The 18,975-nt window shown below is 39.0% G+C and overlaps 1 non-coding gene across 1 annotated transcript; it reads right to left on the bottom strand.

Moving 5' to 3' along the window:
- Positions 1-18,505: 18,505 nt before the first annotated feature.
- LOC147343646 (U6 spliceosomal RNA) lies at positions 18,506-18,612 on the bottom strand. The gene has a single exon (XR_015156546.1). It is a non-coding gene; the product is annotated as a U6 spliceosomal RNA (small nuclear RNA).
- Positions 18,613-18,975: the final 363 nt, after the last annotated feature.

The following is an 18,975-nucleotide window of genomic DNA, read 5'->3' as shown; positions in this document are numbered from 1 at the left end:
TTTGAAAAAGATTATCTTTTTAAAAATTTAAATTATTAAGATATTTGTTGAAGTAATTTTTCTCATTAGCCCCTTTCTTAGGGCACAATATGCTTTTCCAAACTGAACACTTAAGGCTTCTTTTTTCCCCCTGGAGAATTTTTTTCTATTATATATTTAAGCATATATTCTTTATTACTGTCCTTATTTCTTTTTGTCAGACCAGTTAGATATACATGGTATTTCACTTGTCTCCCAAATCTATAATTTTCTTGTATTCTCTTAAATTCTTTATTAAATTCCATTTAATTTTGCTTATTCTCTCCTATTTTTCCTTCATGCTCCTTACTGTGTTAAGCAACGTCCATTATTCTTCAGTTGCTTCCAGTTTCTCCCTTAGTTCTGTGATTTTTTTTCCCCTTTCTACTTCTTTTATGACATCTGCCAGACAAGCCGATATTTTGTCTTTTTCCAGTGTGTTGTTAACACTTACTTGAATTACAGCTTTTACTTGGTACTCTTGCATCAGAGATATTAATTTTTTTAATTTGTAAGAAACATTTTATTATAATTTTTCATCTACTCAGGAAAAATGTGGAGAAGGCAATGGCAACCCACTCCAGTACTCTTGCCTGGAAAATCCCATGGACAGCGGAGCCTGGTAGGCTGCAGTCCAAGGGGTCGCTAAGAGTCGGACACAACTGAGTGACTTCACTTGCACTTTCCACTTTCATGCATTGGAGAAGGAAATGGCAACCCACTCCAGTGTTCTTGCCTGGAGAATTGCCTGGGCTGCCATCTCTGGGGTCGCACAGAGTTGGACACAACTGAAGCGACTTAGCAGCAACAGCAGGAAAAATGATTTTCTGGTGAGTGTTCTTTGCCTGCTGTTCATTTTTGTTTTTCCAACCCTTGTCTTGTACAACCGTCTGTACAACCCTCTGTGGTATCTTGATTGGCATCTTATTTGGGGTTCATTTTATTGTTCATCTTTGAATAAATCTGTTTTCCTTTAGCTAAAGCATCATCAGAAGTTTGTATAAAAGAAGAGTCCAGGGTTGTGTTCCAGATTTGTGGGAATTTTAATCATGACCTGCTATTCTTTTTGTGTTACTTCTTTCCCAGTGAATAGAGATAGTCAAAGCTATCATGTTCATGGCATGAAGTGTCTTTTCCTGCCTCTTGCCTCATCAACAGACTAGTGTGTTAAGTGTTAGCCACTCAGGCATATCCGGCTCTTTGCAACCCCTTGAACTGTAGCCCTCCAGGCTCCTCTGTCCAAGGAATTCTCTAGGCAAGAATACAGGAGTTGATTGCCATTCTCTTCATCAGAGGATCTTCCCGATCCAGGGATTGAACCCGGGTCTCCTACATTGCAGACGGATTCTTTACCATCTGAGCCACCAGGGACACTTCTTGAAAATGTGACTTGTCTAAAAAAGCCATTGTTTGTGCTCTGAAAATATCTTGCTAGCCTCTGCATGCTTGGCTATTGTTATAACAAAATATTTGGTTGAACATCTCAGAGTGCATTACTTACCTCTGAGACTTAACACTATCATGCACTTGTAGGTACATGGGCTTTCCTGTAGCTCAGTTGGTAAAGAATCTGCCTGCAATGTAGGAGACCTGGGTTCGATTCCTGGGTCAGAAAGATCCCCTGGAGAAGGAACTGTTAACCCACTCCAGTATTCTTGCCTAGAGAACCGCCCCCCCCCCCACCATGGACAGAGAAGCCTGGCAGTCTATAGTCCATGGGGTCACAAGAGTCAGGGAACGACTTAGCAACTAAACCACCACCACCAAAACCAGTGTGTTCTCTCTTTGATCATATAACCCTGGCTGGATTATCAGTGGTTGGAAGCTATCTTAGCTATTTAGCTGTTCAGAGTTTTAGACAATTTCTATTTTAATTGAAGTCCCAATTATAATGCCAAGATAGTTCAGTTTCCAGACTCAGCTATATATTAACGACCATGAATAACTTTTTTGTATCACTTGTCTTTAGATTTTTGAGTGATATATTTTTCTTGCCTCCACATTCAGACCCAAACGTTGATCCATTTGCAGCTTCAGAAAGTTGACACATCATTCAATGGGAACCTTTACTTAACAAAATTCATGGGAACAGAAGCAAAGAATGAAAAATCTTAGAGATCTGGTAGGAGATAAACTCTAAGTCTAGTAGTAAAGGGCTTAGACATTTGATAGGCAAAATTATTTGTAAATGAAAATACAGGGACTTCCCTGTGGTCCAGGGCTTCCCTGGTGGCTCAGACGATAAAGTGTCTGTCTGCAATGCAGGAGACCTGGGTTCAATCCCTGGGTTGGGAAGATCCCCTGCAGAAGGAAATGGCAGCCCACTCCAATATTCTTGCCTGGAAAATCCCATGGACAGCAGAGCCTGGTAGGCTGCTGTCCATGGGGGTCGCAAAGAGTCAGACACGACTGAACGACTTCACTTTCACTTTCCCTGTGGTCCAGTGGCTAAGACTTCATGCTTTCAATGCAGGTGGCCTGGGTTTGATCCTTGGTCAGGGAACTAGATCGCACATGCTGCATCGAAGAGTTTGCACATCACAACAAAGATCAAAGATCCCATGTAAGCCAAGCACAGCCAAATAAATATTAAAAAATACAGTGTTATAAGGAAAATGTAAATACAGTGAAAGCAGGAGGCTGTAAGAGGGCATGGAAGATGAGAAAAGTAGAGTAGATTTCTAATTTTTAAGTCTCTTAAGGTTATTTTTAATTAACACTCAATAACTTTATAATCTGGGTTGAATTACAATCTGGAATTAAGGAATAGATACAGCGCAAAAAGAATCAGAATAAATGTGATAATTTTCTCATGTTTATCCAGAGAAAATCCCATCATTTCCGGGATTTTCACTATTTGAAAGAAACAATACAGGCTCTGTCTTTCTAAATTAATCGTAAATCCACTGGATGCCAATGCTAAAGTGATAATTAAAAATGCATGTAGGTCCCTGAGCTTGGTTAATGATATAATTAACAAGTAAAGTTACTAATTTAATGGCAAATACAGTGGGCATATATGGATTAGGTTGAAGCAAAACTTTCTAGTCCACTGTTTTATTGAAAGTGGTTGCTAGAGGACATTTATTTTGTATGTTTCAAGATCCATTATTAACTGTGCTAGGAGTCCCTTTCATCCAATTAAAATCTCTGTTTATATTTTTCATTAGCTGAAGTTGTTCCCTAGTTTGGCATTAATTATCACACCCATTTAGCCAGTATCTGAATTTATTGTCCATCTGCTCTTTAGCTGCTACAAATTGTGAAATTGTGTGGAACTATACCTTATTATTCAAAAAATTTAAAAATCCACTTATTTCAGTTTCTATATGTCCAGAGATACAGTTCCAAACTCAGTCTTCTATAAGTTGACTAGACAGGGGATGCGATTACACATTTCAATACAATTCATTGTAGTAATTAATGGATTTACATGGAAATACTCAATAATAAATGCGCTACCCAAGGTCCAAATCCTCCCTTTATTCTATTTGTATGTAAATTTTGTTTATGTAAGTTTTATTCTAATATGATCAGCCAAACTGAACCAAATTTTATATCTTTTAGGGAACTGTTGTTATACTGATTATGATGCACAGAAATTAATCTTTATTCTGTTATGAGACAACACTGCTCTTTGGTGTGTAACTGCTTTTCATTTACTCCACTTGGAATGAATTCAGTTTACACATAAGCCATATACATAAAATTATTCCAAGTTCAAGAAGCAAAGCTTACAAGAATAAATGGATAGCCCAGATTCTGAGTGGGAGCTGCATAGAACAAATAGAGCTTTCTCAGCCCCCATCAAAAATCACTTGACATAGGTAAACACCAACCCAACTATATATATATATATATATATATATATATACCTATTATGTACCAGACTTCGTACTGAATACTGAGGTTACCAAAATGTCTTATGAAAGATGACTCTGCCCTGGAATATCTGAGGTATTCATAAGATGTGTCTTAAACTGTTACCCAAATCTCCCATAAATACTGTCTAAAGTCTCAGGATATAATCCTGTCTTAAGTACTACTCTAACATTTATGTTTAGTAAATAAACTTCTTTGGTTTATTGGGAAATAGAAGGAACGTCTAATTTCTAGTAAATCCATTAAGTATATCTTCTCAAATGTCTTCATCAATTTCAATGAATCTGTAAATTTATCATCTACCCAACCTATTCTATTGCTAAAGGAGCAATACTCTTTTTTTTTTTTCCTTTTTCCCCAACATAGCAGACTCCTCCATGACAGGGATAAAACAGGGAAGATGCAATGAACCCAGCTGCTGTCTGACAAGAGGACAAGAGAGGAGAGAATTCAGAAGAAGATCACATGCTTGTAACTCAGAATTCTGTCACTTTTCCGCCTCCTCATTGATGCTGCTAAAATAAGAGATTACAGCCACATATTATTATATTGATAATCTCCATTATGTAAATGATTCCTAACTTTATAACCTCCAGTTGTCTCCTGATCCTAGGAAAGTCACTCTTTAAATCTGCGTATTAAGATAAGCTTGCCTCCCTCATCAGAAAGCCTGACAACACCAACTTCAGATTACCATCCTATGAATTTCAATAGAAGCGATACTGGCTCAGATATTTTAAAGCCTATTTATTCGAGAATCTCATTTTACTTTAAAGCAGTAACAGAGCCACATGAATACCTGGTACTATGAGAACTAGCCCTGGAGTGATCATGAGTGGTCTTAAAGAGATAATACCTTGACATTTCAAAATAACCAAAACCAATTTTTTTTTAATGCAAGGGAAAACAGCAGATCAGAATATCTAATTTATGAAATAGCAACAGTACAACTAATTAAAATTCTCTTTTAATTTGAACTTATCCAGAAAGTTACTAGTAGTGCCAGAAGGGCATAATTTTGAATGACACCAACAAGGAAAAACCTGATGGTTAATGTATGAGGCAATTTTAAGTCCCTCAGATAATAACTTCCTGTAATTTGGGTAGTAGCTCTAATTAGGTGTAGGCTAAATATTGGGCTACTCTGTCTTGTTCCAACACCAGTTACCTGGTGACCCTAGGAAAGGTAGTTGTGAAAGTGTGAAAGTGAAAAGTGTTAGTCGCTCAGTCATGGCTGATGTTTTGTGACCCCATGGCTCTTCTGTCTATGGAATTCTCCAGGAAAAAATACTGGAGTGGGTAGCCTTTCCCTTTTCCAGGAGATCTTCCCAACCCAGGGATCCAACCCTGGTCTCCTGCATTGTGGAAAATTCTTTACCATCTGAACCACTGGGGGTTCCCCTTTAATTGAGGGTTCCACCAGCTCAGGAATTCTGACTCTAATAACAAGCGCTAAAGACACTCCTGGAATTGCATACAGACTGCATTAATGTGCATTTGTGTTTTTCCCCCACAGGGAGTGAGTCCCAAATTTTATCAAATTCTTTTCTTTCTTCCAAAGGTTAATAACCACTGAACCAGATGATCTCTAACTTTGCCTTTCTGCCTAAACTACTTGAAGGTTCTGTGCTTTTTTTACAGTTTCATATTTTAGTCACATTTTCTCAGGGCACAGGAAGTGTTAGGAGTAAATTGCCTCCCTTGAAATCACTGATCCATTGGAAATCTGGAGTTGTCATTCTTTTAGTGGGGAGCAGTATTTTGTTCTGCTCGAAGAGGCTGGGAAAAGTAGCCACGGGCCCTTTGCTCTTTTCCATTTTACTTATTTCTCTACAAGAATGTGCATATTCCAACATTATAGGCCAGTCTTTCACTGTGAGAGAGTTACCTAGCTGCCTTCGGTACAATTCTCCTTTCTCACGGTGGTTCTTCCCGACGCGGTGACTGAATTAACACACTGACACATCCAACACGAGTTCACCAGCCTCAGCTTTTTGAAGAGTGCCTCACTTAAACATGGTTAACATCAGTAGGCAGCCTGTACACTCATAAATTTAAGCCAGAGGAGGGAAGTATACCCTAGTATCTGCTTCTTTCCGACAGTCCACACACCTGCTTGATTCTCAGACTCACTGGAAAGGAACCTCTGCAGCACCCCAGTATAAACCCTAGCCTATACCAAGCAAAGAATAAGGCCTATGATTTTTGAAAGTCAATATATCCTCATTCCTCTTTTCCATCCCATGGCTTTCAAACAGATTTCTAAACAGGGTTGCGTGGATTGCCAGGGACTGGAGGCAGAAACAGGGGAAGAATTGTGAATTGCTGGGTTCTGGCATGTATGTGGGGTATGTATGGGATATGGAGAGAAGAATGTGCATTTGTAACAATTTTGCAGTAAAAGAAAAATTTCTCTTGCATATGCTTGATTCACTTCTCTTATTTGTGATCCACTAGAAATAGCATCCATTCATCTTCCAGCTGCTTCTCATTTTCCAGGCTTCTCTCTTTGTGTGTAGAACTCTCAAGGTGCTCAGGTTTGAGTCTATTTAAAGAGCATCCCTGCATTCCTCTCCTGGACACAGTACGTACACAGGCTACCTCATCCTCTGTCCTCTTTGCTCCTATCCCCACTGACTTCTGTTCTTCTCAGCTGCATTTTCTAACCCGAACCGATTCATCCGCCACTCTCTTCCAGGGCAGGCTGTGAGTCATAATGGAAAGAACAGCAATTCTAAAGTATTTTGTGAAAGCTGTGATTTGGAAAGCGAACTTCCACTTCTACGCTTTGTGATCTTAAAATGTTACGTGACTTCTCTGAGTTGGTAGGAATAAAGTTCAGAAGCAGAGCACGCACACCCATCTTGAAGTTCCATCTCCAATATGCCTACTATCTAATCAAGTAGGGAATTCAGGTGGTGGGTCTCTTGGTACCACTGTGTTGAACACAAAGTCTGGTGCTCAGGAGGCTATGAGCAAACATTTGCCACCAGGTGAACAGCTTCAGTGTCCTTATTGAGGCTAGGAATAACCACACCTTGCAGGATTGTTGAGCAATGATTCTCTCATTCAGCAAATACTAACTCCTGCATATGAATCACTGATGAGTCTGGTGGGACATGATGGATAGATAATATTTATTAACTTGCTTTCTCCTTCCTCTTTCCTGGACTCACTGTAAGTGGGTGCTGGAAACATTCCTCTTACTTTTCTGGCCAATCCTGACCTGTTGTACGGTCAGCTACTCTACAAGTAGTAGAGTAAGTAAGTGCACGTCCTCTGTCTGTGGTCAACCAGAGGACACAGTTAACCTGACACCTCAGCTGCTGTGGATCAAGGACCCACTCTTATCCTCCCCTGCTATTCCAGCAGATCAAGTGTGGCTGGAGCAAGGAGCCCTCAACTTTGAGTTAGGACACCTTGGTTTGAACAGGTTTCCCTATTTATGTGGAGACAATTTCTTTACAATGAGAACTTTTATATTTCATAAAACAAGGAGGTTGAATTATTTGACCTCTAAGGTGCTTCTTGTTTTAAATTCTAGAACTTATCTAGCAATTAACCTCACAGAGTACCATGAAGTGTTTTCTTTTCTATCAAGTCTTAGTTCTTCTACCTAAATGGAAAGCCTTTCACAGGCACAAGTGATTGACAGGTATATCATCATATTTCTATACCCTTCACATGCCTAGAACACTCTTTAATGGAGTAAGAGCTCAAATCTTTATTCTTTATTTAGCAACAGGAATACAGAATATTTCAGATTTGTGTTACAGCCACCAGGGCTTAAAAATCAAAGATACTCCATTTGGTCAAGAATCATTCAGTTCAGGGCATTTTAAAAACTGTGTTATTTATTCTACTTCTAGCAAAATATTTGGAGTTGATTCTATTGAAGATATCACTTTATATCTAAAATCATACATTGAGAATAACATTTATTTCACAGAGGGGACTTGTACAGACATTATCACCTTGGAATTCATTTTATGAAATATATACACCTTTCTCTGAAAGGTCTGTTAGTTTCCAAACAAGAAAGTTTCTGCATGGCGAACCTGAAAATTAAAGTTGCTTGGCTGTGGGAGAAGGAACTGTGTTACATTTGTAGGAAATAAAGCATAATAAAATAAAAAATACAAAGCTTAAGAAATCCACTGGGAGGTACAATCCCCCCTAAAATAAAGGGTGATTTCAACTGGGCATTCTTGACTGAGGTCTTCTGCATCTCTGAGCCTCTTTCTCACACTTGCAAACCCTGCTGGAGAGCTCCCCCATCAAGATGATGAATGGGGTTTTGCAGAGCCCAGCATGGTACCCATCAGCTGAGTGACTCTGCCCTCTGCTTCGAAACTATGAACTATTCTGATTCCAAAGCCTTCTCTTGGGTCGAAGCCTTCAGACAGAAAGCAAAACATCTTGGAAAATAGACTATGTGTGGCTCGCCCCCATGCTGAGCTCCAGAGAGGTGAAGTCTAGGTTGGTTCATTGCTTTGCAAGTGGTAAAGGGAAAGCAAGATACTGATTTCAAGGAAGTTGCAATAAAGCAGCCAGAGTCCTTCAAGCATTTCCCCCAAGTTTTTTTCCATTAACGGTAACATTTGATACCATTCATCTTTAGCTTCCTCTGTCTCCTTGGGGCCTCTATTTCTCTATCTGCTGTCTCTGTCCTGTTGGAGCAATGACAGTGATCTATCAAGCTGTTAGATCTTGTTTATCCTTGGCCACGGCTTAGTTTTCAAGCATTATATCCCTGAAATGTCCAAAATGACCTGCCTCTCTCAATAAGGTTTTTGGTGCTCTGACACTATGAAATTAAATATTAAATCTGTTATTTCACATGATGTTAATATCCATTTAAAATGTATGCTGCTACTCCTAAGTCGCTTCAGTCGTGTCCGACTCTGCGACCCCATGGACTGCAGCCTACCAGGCTTCTCCATCCATGGGATTCTCCAGGCAAGAACATTGGAGTGGGTTGCCATTTCCTTCTCCACATTTTACTTATAGAAAGGTGAAATATTATATAATACGTCAAAAATGAAAATGAACCTCAAGATGTGCAATAAATGGTTTCTTTACAAACTTAGGGATATTAATTCCTCTTGCTGCTATTTTACTCAATCATGAAGCCCATTTTTGGAGAAAACTATATATGTATATATTAGAGCTAGGAGATGCAATGTTTAACAAGTAATATTTAAAATAATTAAATATTGAAAGAATTTTTAAAGACATTCAGTACAATTTTTCTTAGTTAGAAGTGGGGAGAGAAGGTAGATTAACAAAATACATTTTTATAAAACTCGAGATTTTCTTCCTTATACTTTCATTTTTCACCTTAATTTCATGAAGCCACTTCTCCTTGGTTAGCTTTTGAGTGACTTTTTCTTTCTCTACTAACCACTGATCACACATTAAAATTTGCCCACCTGATTATAAAATGTCAGATATCTTCAGGAAGAAAGACCAGCTTTGTCTATGCAAACAAAGAGCCCTTCTCTTTGAGTTTACATCACAAAATATAAAGAGAATATAAAATGTATAATTTCACTCAAAAAATGGTGAGGCAGTGCCTTTCACTTTAAAGTAAATATTTGTTCTCAGTAAATCTTTCCATCCTGGGTTTGTTATCCCATGGTTGATTATATAAATGACTATTTCAATTTAGTCATGCTATTCAATATATAATACATGCTACTTGCTGATATTTATGTAATTACTTCCTACATATATCAATCACTAGTCATTTTTCTATTAACATACTCATGGCTTAAAATTATTTTGATTTCTCATTTCTCATATACGGTTTTCAGCCTTATCACTGTATGAAAAGGCTTCGGCTTATCAACTCTTCCCCACTATTTCAATTAAATAGCCATGAATTATTATTGGCTTTTAAGAAATTCTATTTGTCTGATCTGGATTGTCAGCCAACCTTAATTAAAAGAATGGAATGAAACAATTTAGAAAGAAATGAGAAAGTGAGTGATAACCAACTCCTTTGAAAAGGATACTATAAAAAGAATTTTAAATAAATGTCTTGAGATAATATTGAAACAACAACAAAAAATGTGAACAACAGAAAGGGCCAGATAAACTTCAGAAAGAGGTCAGTTTCATTTCCATGAAACTAGCTTCTGTGAATTGAAACCCTCAAACTCCTGTTTTCTCTGTTCTCATTGTTATCAAATCCTGCTCCCAGACACTGAGGAAGTTCTGAAGTTCTGTCCTTTCTGAGTACTGAGAGTTGGCATGAATATTCTCTCCCATGTCCTGACGACAATGGCAGGCTCACTTATTTTTTCTGGCAAAAGGTGTCACATGTATAAGGCAATGGATGGTGCTTATTGGGCGGTAATGCTTTAACGATCCCCCCCCAAATTAATTATCTGAAAATATGTTTCATCATCTGACCCCCAAAGTAATTCCCTCTTAAAGCTTCTCTATTTTGACCAAGGTCCTGCTATTTCTCCAACTGCCAATATAAAATCATGACAATTCGTTCAACTCACTATTTATTGAGTATGTGCTTTGTTGGACAGTAAGGAGATCAAACCTGTCAATGCTAGGAAATGAACCCTGAAAATTCATTGAAAGGACTGATGCTGAAGTTGAAGCTCCAATACTTTGGCCATCTGATGAGAAGAACTGACTCATTTGAAAAGACCCTCATGCTGGGAAAATTTGAGAGCAGGAAGAGAAGGGGGCAACAGAGGAGGAGATGATTGGATGGCATCACTGACTCAAAGGACATGAATTTGAGCAAATTCTGGGAGATTGTGAAGGACGGGGAAGCCTGACATGTCTCAGTCCACGGGGTCAACAAAGAGCTGCACACAACTTAGTGGCTAAACAACAGCAAACCATTTATAGCTACTAACTTGATCATTACAATGACCTGATGAAATAGGTCAGATTAGTTTTCCTTTTTCATAGATGCAGAAATTGAGACAGAGAGATTAAGAAATTTGACCCAATTTACATACATATTAAACAACAGGATAAAAACCACAGGCAATTTGGCCCAAAGCCAGTTCTCTGGTCTTCTGTGCTATGGCTTTCTATCCTATGCCTGCCAGCAGAAAGGAAGGAATGCTACTTCCCTATAGCTCAAATGGAAAAGAATCTGCCTGCAATGCAGGCAACCAGGGTTCAATCCCTGGGTCAAGAAGATCATTGAGAGAAGGGAATGGCAATTCACTCCAGTATTCTTGCCTGGAGAATCCCATGGACAGAGAAGCCTGGCAGGCTGCATTTAGTGGGGTTTCAAAGAGTCAGACACAAATGAGCAACTAACACACATCAGCAGAAAGCAAGGAATGCTACAAGTTTATCCCTGGAACACTAGGAGGCAAAAGTTGTCTGGGACAAGCAATGTTCCCAGGTGTTTCTGCAGATTCTCACACTTTGATCCTCTGAGGGATCCATCTCATGCCCTCTGCCTATCAGAGTCCTCATCTCAGGCCATGGGGAGTCACCACGATGTCTGGGGGACAGAATTCCACTTCTGTTAAAAACAAACAAACAAAAAACTCACTTCATGTTTTATCTGTGATAGGTTGAGTTTCAACTCCTCTTTGTCTAGGAGTTTTTTTCAGAGGATCCACAGGCCAAATATTTTTGTTATGTTACAAGACAGCTACAGAAAATGCCCTTTAGGTTCCAAACAAGCTTTTGAAAAATAAAGTCAGCACTTTTGAAAAATAAAGTCAGTCTTTTCTTCCATCCCATTAAACAACTTTCCTGACCTTGAGTAACCCATGCTGGCGCTGATTGGACTTGATGGAGAACAGTCTCCCCCACGCTCTAGCTGACTTCCCTCTGCCCTCTCACTTGGCCATCATTCAACAAATAGGTGCCGTGGGTGACTAGGGGCCATATCAGAGGCTGTCCTCACACTCACTGAAGAAAGACAGACAGTAAATACACGTATGTGAGATTCTGAATTAGCTCTCCAACTGGTACACGGGAAACACTCATGTCAAGGCAGTGCAGCCCCCTTTTGTTTGGTGCCAGTGAAACAAATCAGGACACTGTGGGGCTCTTGGGCAGGCAAACCTTTGTGTGTTCCCATTCCTGGTTTGTAGGGAACCGATTCCAGCCTCCACTACCTTCCAGAGTTCCAAAGGGCAGGTTCATACAGTCACTAACCAGAGGAGAGAGGGGATGCAGAGACAAGGGAGGAGCAGCCAAGAGACAATAGTGCAGCCCTGGGGCAGGGCACTGGGTCCACCTCAGTTCAGTTCAGTCGCTCAGTCGTGTCTGACTCTCTGGGACCACATGGAATGCAGCACGCCAGGCCTCCCCGTCCATCACTAACTCCTGGAGTTTACTCAAACTCATGTCCATTCAGTCTGTGATGCCATCCAAACATCTCATCCTCCATCATCCCCTTCTCCTCCCGCCTTCAGCCCTTCCCAGCGTCAGGGTCTTTTTCAGTGAGTCAGTTCTTTGAATCAGGTGGCCAAAGTACTGGAGTTTCAGCTTTATAATCTGTCCTTCCAATGAATATTCAGGTTCCACCTCAAGGGATCAGTTCAGTTCAGTACAGTTGCTCAGTCGTGTCTGACTCTTTGAGACCCCGTGAACCCCAGCACACCAGGCCTCCCTGTCCATCACCAACTCCTGGAGTCCACCCAAACCCATGTCTGTCGAGATGGTCATGCCATCCAATCATCTTATCCTCTGGCATCCCCTTCTCCTCCTGCCTTCAGTCTTTCCCAGCATCAGGGTCTTTTCAAATGAGTCAGCTCTTCGCATCAGGTGGCCAAAGTATTGCAGTTTCAGCTTCAACATCAGTTCTTCCAAAGAACACCCAGGACTGATCTCCTTTAGAATGGACTGGTTGGATCTGCTTGCAGTCCAAGGGACTCTCAACAGTCTTCTCTAACACCACAGTTCAAAATCATCAATTGTTTGGCGCTCAGCTTTCTTTATACTCCAACTCTCACATCCATACATGATCACTGGAAAAACCATAGCCTTGACTAGACAGACCTTTGTTGGCAAAGTAATGTCTCTGCTTTTTAACATGCTGTCTAGTTTGGTCATAACTTTCCTTCCAAGGAGTAATCATCTTTTAATTTCATGGCTGCAATCACAATCTGCAGTGATTTTGGAGCCCAGAAAAATAAAGTCAGCCACTGTTTCCACTGTTTCCCCATCTAAGTCAGCCACTGTTTCCCCATCTATTTGCCACAAAGTGATGGGACCAGATGCCATGATCTTAGTTTTCTGAATGTTGAGTTTTAAGCCAACTTTTTCACTCTCCTCTTTCACTTTCATCAAGAGGCCCTTTAGTTCTTCTTCACTTTCTGCCATAAGAGTGGTGTCATCTGAATATCTGATGTTATTGATATTTCTCCCAGCAATCTTGATTCCAGCTTGTGCTTCCTCCAGCCCAGCGTTTCTAATGATGTACTCTGCATATACATTAAGTAAGCAGGGTGACAATATACAGCCTTGACGTACTCCTTTTCCTATTTGGAACCAGTCTGTTGTTCCATGTCCAGTTCTAACTGTTGCTTCCTGACCTGCATACAGATTTCTCAAGACGCAGGTCAGGTGGTCTGGTATTCCCATCTCTTTCAGAATTTTCCACAGTTTATTGTGATCCACACAGTCAAAGGCTTTGGCATAGTCAACAAAGCAGAAATAGATGTTTTTCTAGAACTCTCTTGCTTTTTCCATGATCCAGCGGATGTTGGCAATTTGATCTCTGGTTCCTCTGCCTTTTCTAAAACCAGCTTGAACATCTGGAAGTTCACGGTTCACATATTGCTGAAGCCTGGCTTGAAGAATTTTAAGCTTTACTTTACTAGTGTGTGAGATGAGTGCAATTGTTTGGTAGTTTGAGCATTCTTTGGCATTGCCTATCTTTGGGATTGGAATGAAAACTGACCTTTTCCAGTCCTGTGTCCACTGCTGAATTTTCCAAGTTTGCTGGTATATTGAGTGCAGCACTTTCACAGCATCATCTTTCAGGATTTGAAATATCTCCACTGGAATTCCATCACTTCCACTAGCTTTGTTTGTAGTGATGCTTCCTAACAATGTCTTTGAGCTCTTTAAAGAACTAAAACCCAACAAAAGGAAGAAGTTAGCATTTGTCATTCAAGGGAATACCAGAATCGAGGAGTCAGAGAAGCTCATCAAAATATTATCTGAGACCAGATCAAAGAAGTGCAGGCCCTGAACACACCCTAAATTTTTCAGCAACCCTATCCTTGGAACATTGCTATAAAATTCATCATCTTATCCTCCCAGGCTGGGAAATATAGTTTTGGGAGGTAGGAGCCTGCTGTGTCCCCCTTTGTCTGGCAAAGGAATAAACCTCCAGTATTCTTTTCTACTTCACCCAAAACTCTGTCTCCAAGATTTGATTTGGCAGCAGTCACAGAAGCCAAGTTTTCAGCATTGCTATCACATCCAACATGGATGAGTTGGCAAGAGAAGGAAGGAGGAGCAGGTAGGACACAGCCTTCTCCTCAGCACAATTATAGTTGTTCACCTCTTCATCTTAGGATATAAAAGTATACATTCATTTAAAATATTTTCACAGCCTTCCCCTCTACTTAACCAGCAACTGAATTGTCATCTAACAACAGATGCTTTAATAAAAAAAATAAAAAGAAATCCAATAAAGGACCGAAACAGTTATGCAGCCACCTCTATTTTTCAGAGAGGGAAAAATAACTTCACTCATACATATTCATTGCTGAATAAAATTATTACTCTTTAAAATAAATATAATATTGAGAGTTAGAAAACATCTAATTGCTTTTGTTGCAATTTGCATAAGTAAAAGAAAAGATATATAGTGTAGTTCTCCTGCACAAAATGTCCCTTGTTAATGGAGTAATCGATTATATTAACGTTACCTTTATAAAGAGAAATGGAGACTGACAAATTTAGTACAAATTTTCCCAATGAACCAAAGGGACAAAATAATAGTGTATGCAGTCATTTTTTCCATTTATTTCCGTAGATGATCTTCATTTAAAGTAATCACATCATTATAATAAGAAACAGATGGTAGAAAATATCACCTTACAACAAATGAGATAGCTTTAAACTTTAATATATGAACAGCTTGTATACTACCCAACTTCTTGGTTTTACACAGTCTAATGCAAATTTCTATGACATTTTTTTTTGATAAATCAGAAGAGAAATTACTTTGAAATTTACCTCAGCTTTATATTGACGGGCTACACCGTGTGCTTTCATGGGATGGCAGGTGAATTTGGGACTCAACCCTCCCCATGTGCTGTGCTCCAAAGAAAAGATGTCCCCTCATCTTTGGTTCTTGGACCTCACTGGATTAAATTGGCTCAAGGAAATCCTTCTGAAGCATCTTGAAATATAAATTATATGAAAAGAAATGAAGTTACTGAACTGCTTCAGGTTTTCTCGTGCTATAAATAAGAGAACCCAAAGGCAAAAGTTATTTGGCAGGGTCCACAGATGGATTTCGGGGCAAGATTTATTTCCCTCCTCCAAGCTGAAGAGGACTTCCAAGCAGGCTCAACTCCAGAGAACAGCCAGGTGCTAGAGAAGCTCACATTCTTTTGCTTGACAGACTGCTTCATCAGCAAACCTAAGAAACCACCATTCCTACCAGATGGCCTTGAATGTGAATACACTGAGTCATGCATCAAAAGTTTCCTTTCAACTACCTGAGTCCCAGATTTTGAACTTTTGAAGATGCTCTATGAACTCTGAAATTGTGTCCCCTACTCAGACTGGCACTTAAAACAAAGAAAGAGAAAAACAAAAGTCTCATATATTAACACATATATGTGGAATCTAGAAAAATGGTGTAGATGAACCTATTTGCAAAGCAGAAATAGAGACACAGATGCAGAGAATAAACATACAAATACCAAAGGGGGAAAGGTGGGATGGGATGAATTGGGAGATTGGGATTCACATATATACACTACAATTGTAAAATCGATAACTAATGAGAACTCATGTATAGCACAAGGAACTCCACTACTCAGTGCTCCGTGGTTTCCTGAATGGGAAGGAAACCCAAAAGAAAGGGGATATATGTACATGTGTAGCTGATTCAATTTGATGTACAGCAGAAAATAATACATTGCAAAGCAACTGTACTTCAATAAAAATGAAAACAAACTTTCCCTTCATGTATAAATTACAAATTACAAAAGAAGGAGAAAGGATTACTCAAAACTGCACACAAATTTACTTGCAGTTAGCATTTCTGCTCTTTATGATAATTAGCTTAAATATTGATTTGTAGAGTTTTTGTTGTAGTGAATGAAGGTTTATAATATGGTGGAAAGAATACAGAGTTTAAGAGTCTGTGGGATCTGTCAGTTAGTGGCTCTGTAATCTTAAACAAAGTACCTTAATCTGTCTAAACCTTATCTGAATCACCTAAACTGAAGAGAAGTGAAAGTGCTGCTCAGTCGTGTCCAGCTCTTTGTGACCCCACAGACTGTAGCCCACCAGGCTCCTCTGTCCATGGAATTCTCCAGGCAAGAATACTGGAGTGGGTTGCCATTTCCTTCTCTAGAGGATCTTCCCAACTCAGGGATCGAACCCTTGTCTCCTGCATTACAGACAGATTCTTTACCATTTGAGCCAGCAGGGAAGTCAAAATCACCTAAAAGAGTTTAGCAACACATTCTTCTTAATTACACTGCAAAGGTGCTTTGTCATCAGACACTCAAGATGACATTGATTTTTAGATATTCATGAATGGTTGGCTTTTTACTATGAAAAATGTATGTCATTGGAGTCAAATCAGCAGAGTTTTTCTATTGACAAGTGCATAGAAATGCAGAAGGCTGGCAATGGGACTGACAAAGGATGGTTTATTTATCATCGGATTTCACAGACTCATTGCAGACCTACTGCCACTTTGTAAGCAATATGGTGCCAAGGTCCTGGATCGAGGCTTTCAGTTAGAGTCCCTTCCTTTCAGTTCTAGCTTTGCCCTTGTCATTTGTTTAATCTGTGTCACTTTCAAATTATTTTACTGCTTAAATGATGCTTTCCTTTCTGTAGCACAGCCAATAAGGATATCAAACCTACACAGATGTTGTAGAGTTTAAACTGATGATATGTGTGCAGTGTTTGTTTCTCCTCCAATTTTTCCTCTCCTTTCCAGTTTTCAGTGTCCAGGGAAAACTGTATCTGTGCTAAAAGTCAATACGTAAGAATCTCACTCCTGGCTACAACCAGCATCACTGGGTTAGATTCTGAGCAGTGCTCTCATCAGATGTTCTAAGCCCCCAGAAGTGAGTGGCCTCCAGCAAGTCTTCTCTGTTCACTTATAATTAGCACACCTAGTAAAAGCCACAGGATATGAGGAATCAGCCAGTAATAGCTTTGTAGGCATAAGCATTTTGAAAGAAGTTACACAAATTATTTCCAAACCCTCGAGACATTTAAATATTGTTCACAGAATATAACATTCAGTGATTTTATTTAGAATATCTGTCTAGTAATGTGGCTTTCAGAAAGAACTCAGATTATAAGAGGGCTAGAATTAGATGCAAAAGACAGAAGGGAAAAACACGATTTTGTGAAGGCAAAGTTTTCTCTAATATTTTTATTCCTCACACAAGAGGAATTAAGCCCTCCAACCTGCAAATTCCACATATACAGAGAAAGTATGTTCTGCTCAGTATACACTAAGAGTATTATGTGTTATACTAGTCTCTCTCTCTCTTTTTTTAATGACTGCTATCTGCTAGTAGACTGTAAGCCATTTGATGTCAGGGGCTCATTCACATCTAAATTCCCAAGGCCTAACATATAAAAAGTTTCTAAAATAAAACGAATGGATGGTCAATAAGCCTGCCAATGTGAGACATTATTTAACCATTATTATTATCACTTAGGATACTGATAGTTATGTATTACAAGCCAGGAAAAAAGAAACAATAATATTTCAAATAGCACTTCTTAGAAGAAGAAAGATTTTTTCCTGTTTTTTTTTTAAAGAGGTTAAAATCATAGACTTCAGTATTGCTGAATTTTACTTCCTTTTTCAATGCACTGTCTATGTTATCTGAGAAGCAATCACCTGGCTCCCATAATAAGAGGCTTTTTCCAGCAATGAGATTTCAGCCTTTTACAAGTTATCATCACCCACTTCTTTCAAAACTATCATAATAAATCTCACTACTTTTACTTTTGTGAGTCATAGAACAGAGTTCTCTTATTCAATTAGAACTTTTCACTCCTTTCCTACTCATGAGATCCCATATTCTGATTATTTAAATAGCTATTTCATTGAGTATTAAGAACTACCCACCAAAAGCTCGACATATCTCCTTTTTTTTTTAATTTTATTTTATTTTTAAACTTTACATAATTGTATTAGTTTTGCCAAATATCAAAATGAATCCATCACAGGTATACATGTGTTCCCCATCCTGAACCCTCCTCCCTCCTCCCTCCCCATACCATCCCTCTGGGTCGTCCCAGTGCACTAGCCCCAAGCATCCAGTATCGTGCACTGAACCTGGACTGGCATCTCGTTTCATACATGATATTTTACATGTTTCAATGCCATTCTCCCAAATCTTCCCACCCTCTCCCTCTCCCACAGAGTCCATAAGACAAAAATATGGAACGCTTCACGAATTTGCGTGTCATCCTTGCTCAGGGGCCATGCTAATCTTCTCTGTATCGTTCCAATTTTAGTATATGTGCTGCCAAAGCGAGCACGACATATCTCCTTTTGTAACTCTCATTCATTGTTGGTTTTATGAAAATACTATGACACTTTTTCAAGAGCTACTTCATGTTTATGAAAATAATCTGTTCACATCTAATCAAGTTGATATATTAGTAAATTATAAAATGTGAAATTGTCTACCACCAGTAAACATTATTTAGGCAATATGAGAGAGAACTATTTCAACAAATAGGTCCCCCAAAATCAGTGGGCTAAAAACAACAAAATCTTATTTCTGTTTATATAAAAGCCAATATGATTAAGGAGGATCTAAAAACTAGAAAAATTAAATATGTTTTTAGACTATAATACATATAACCAGGAAAGCAAGCTTAATTTTCTTCTACTTGATT

This window comes from Bos grunniens, chromosome 27, assembly GCF_055505025.1.
Source record: "Bos grunniens cultivar Pamir isolate PY7600 chromosome 27, Bosgru_T2T1.0, whole genome shotgun sequence".
Classification (NCBI taxonomy): domain Eukaryota; kingdom Metazoa; phylum Chordata; class Mammalia; order Artiodactyla; family Bovidae; genus Bos; species Bos grunniens.
This window is presented reverse-complemented; position numbering and strand designations above follow the sequence as displayed.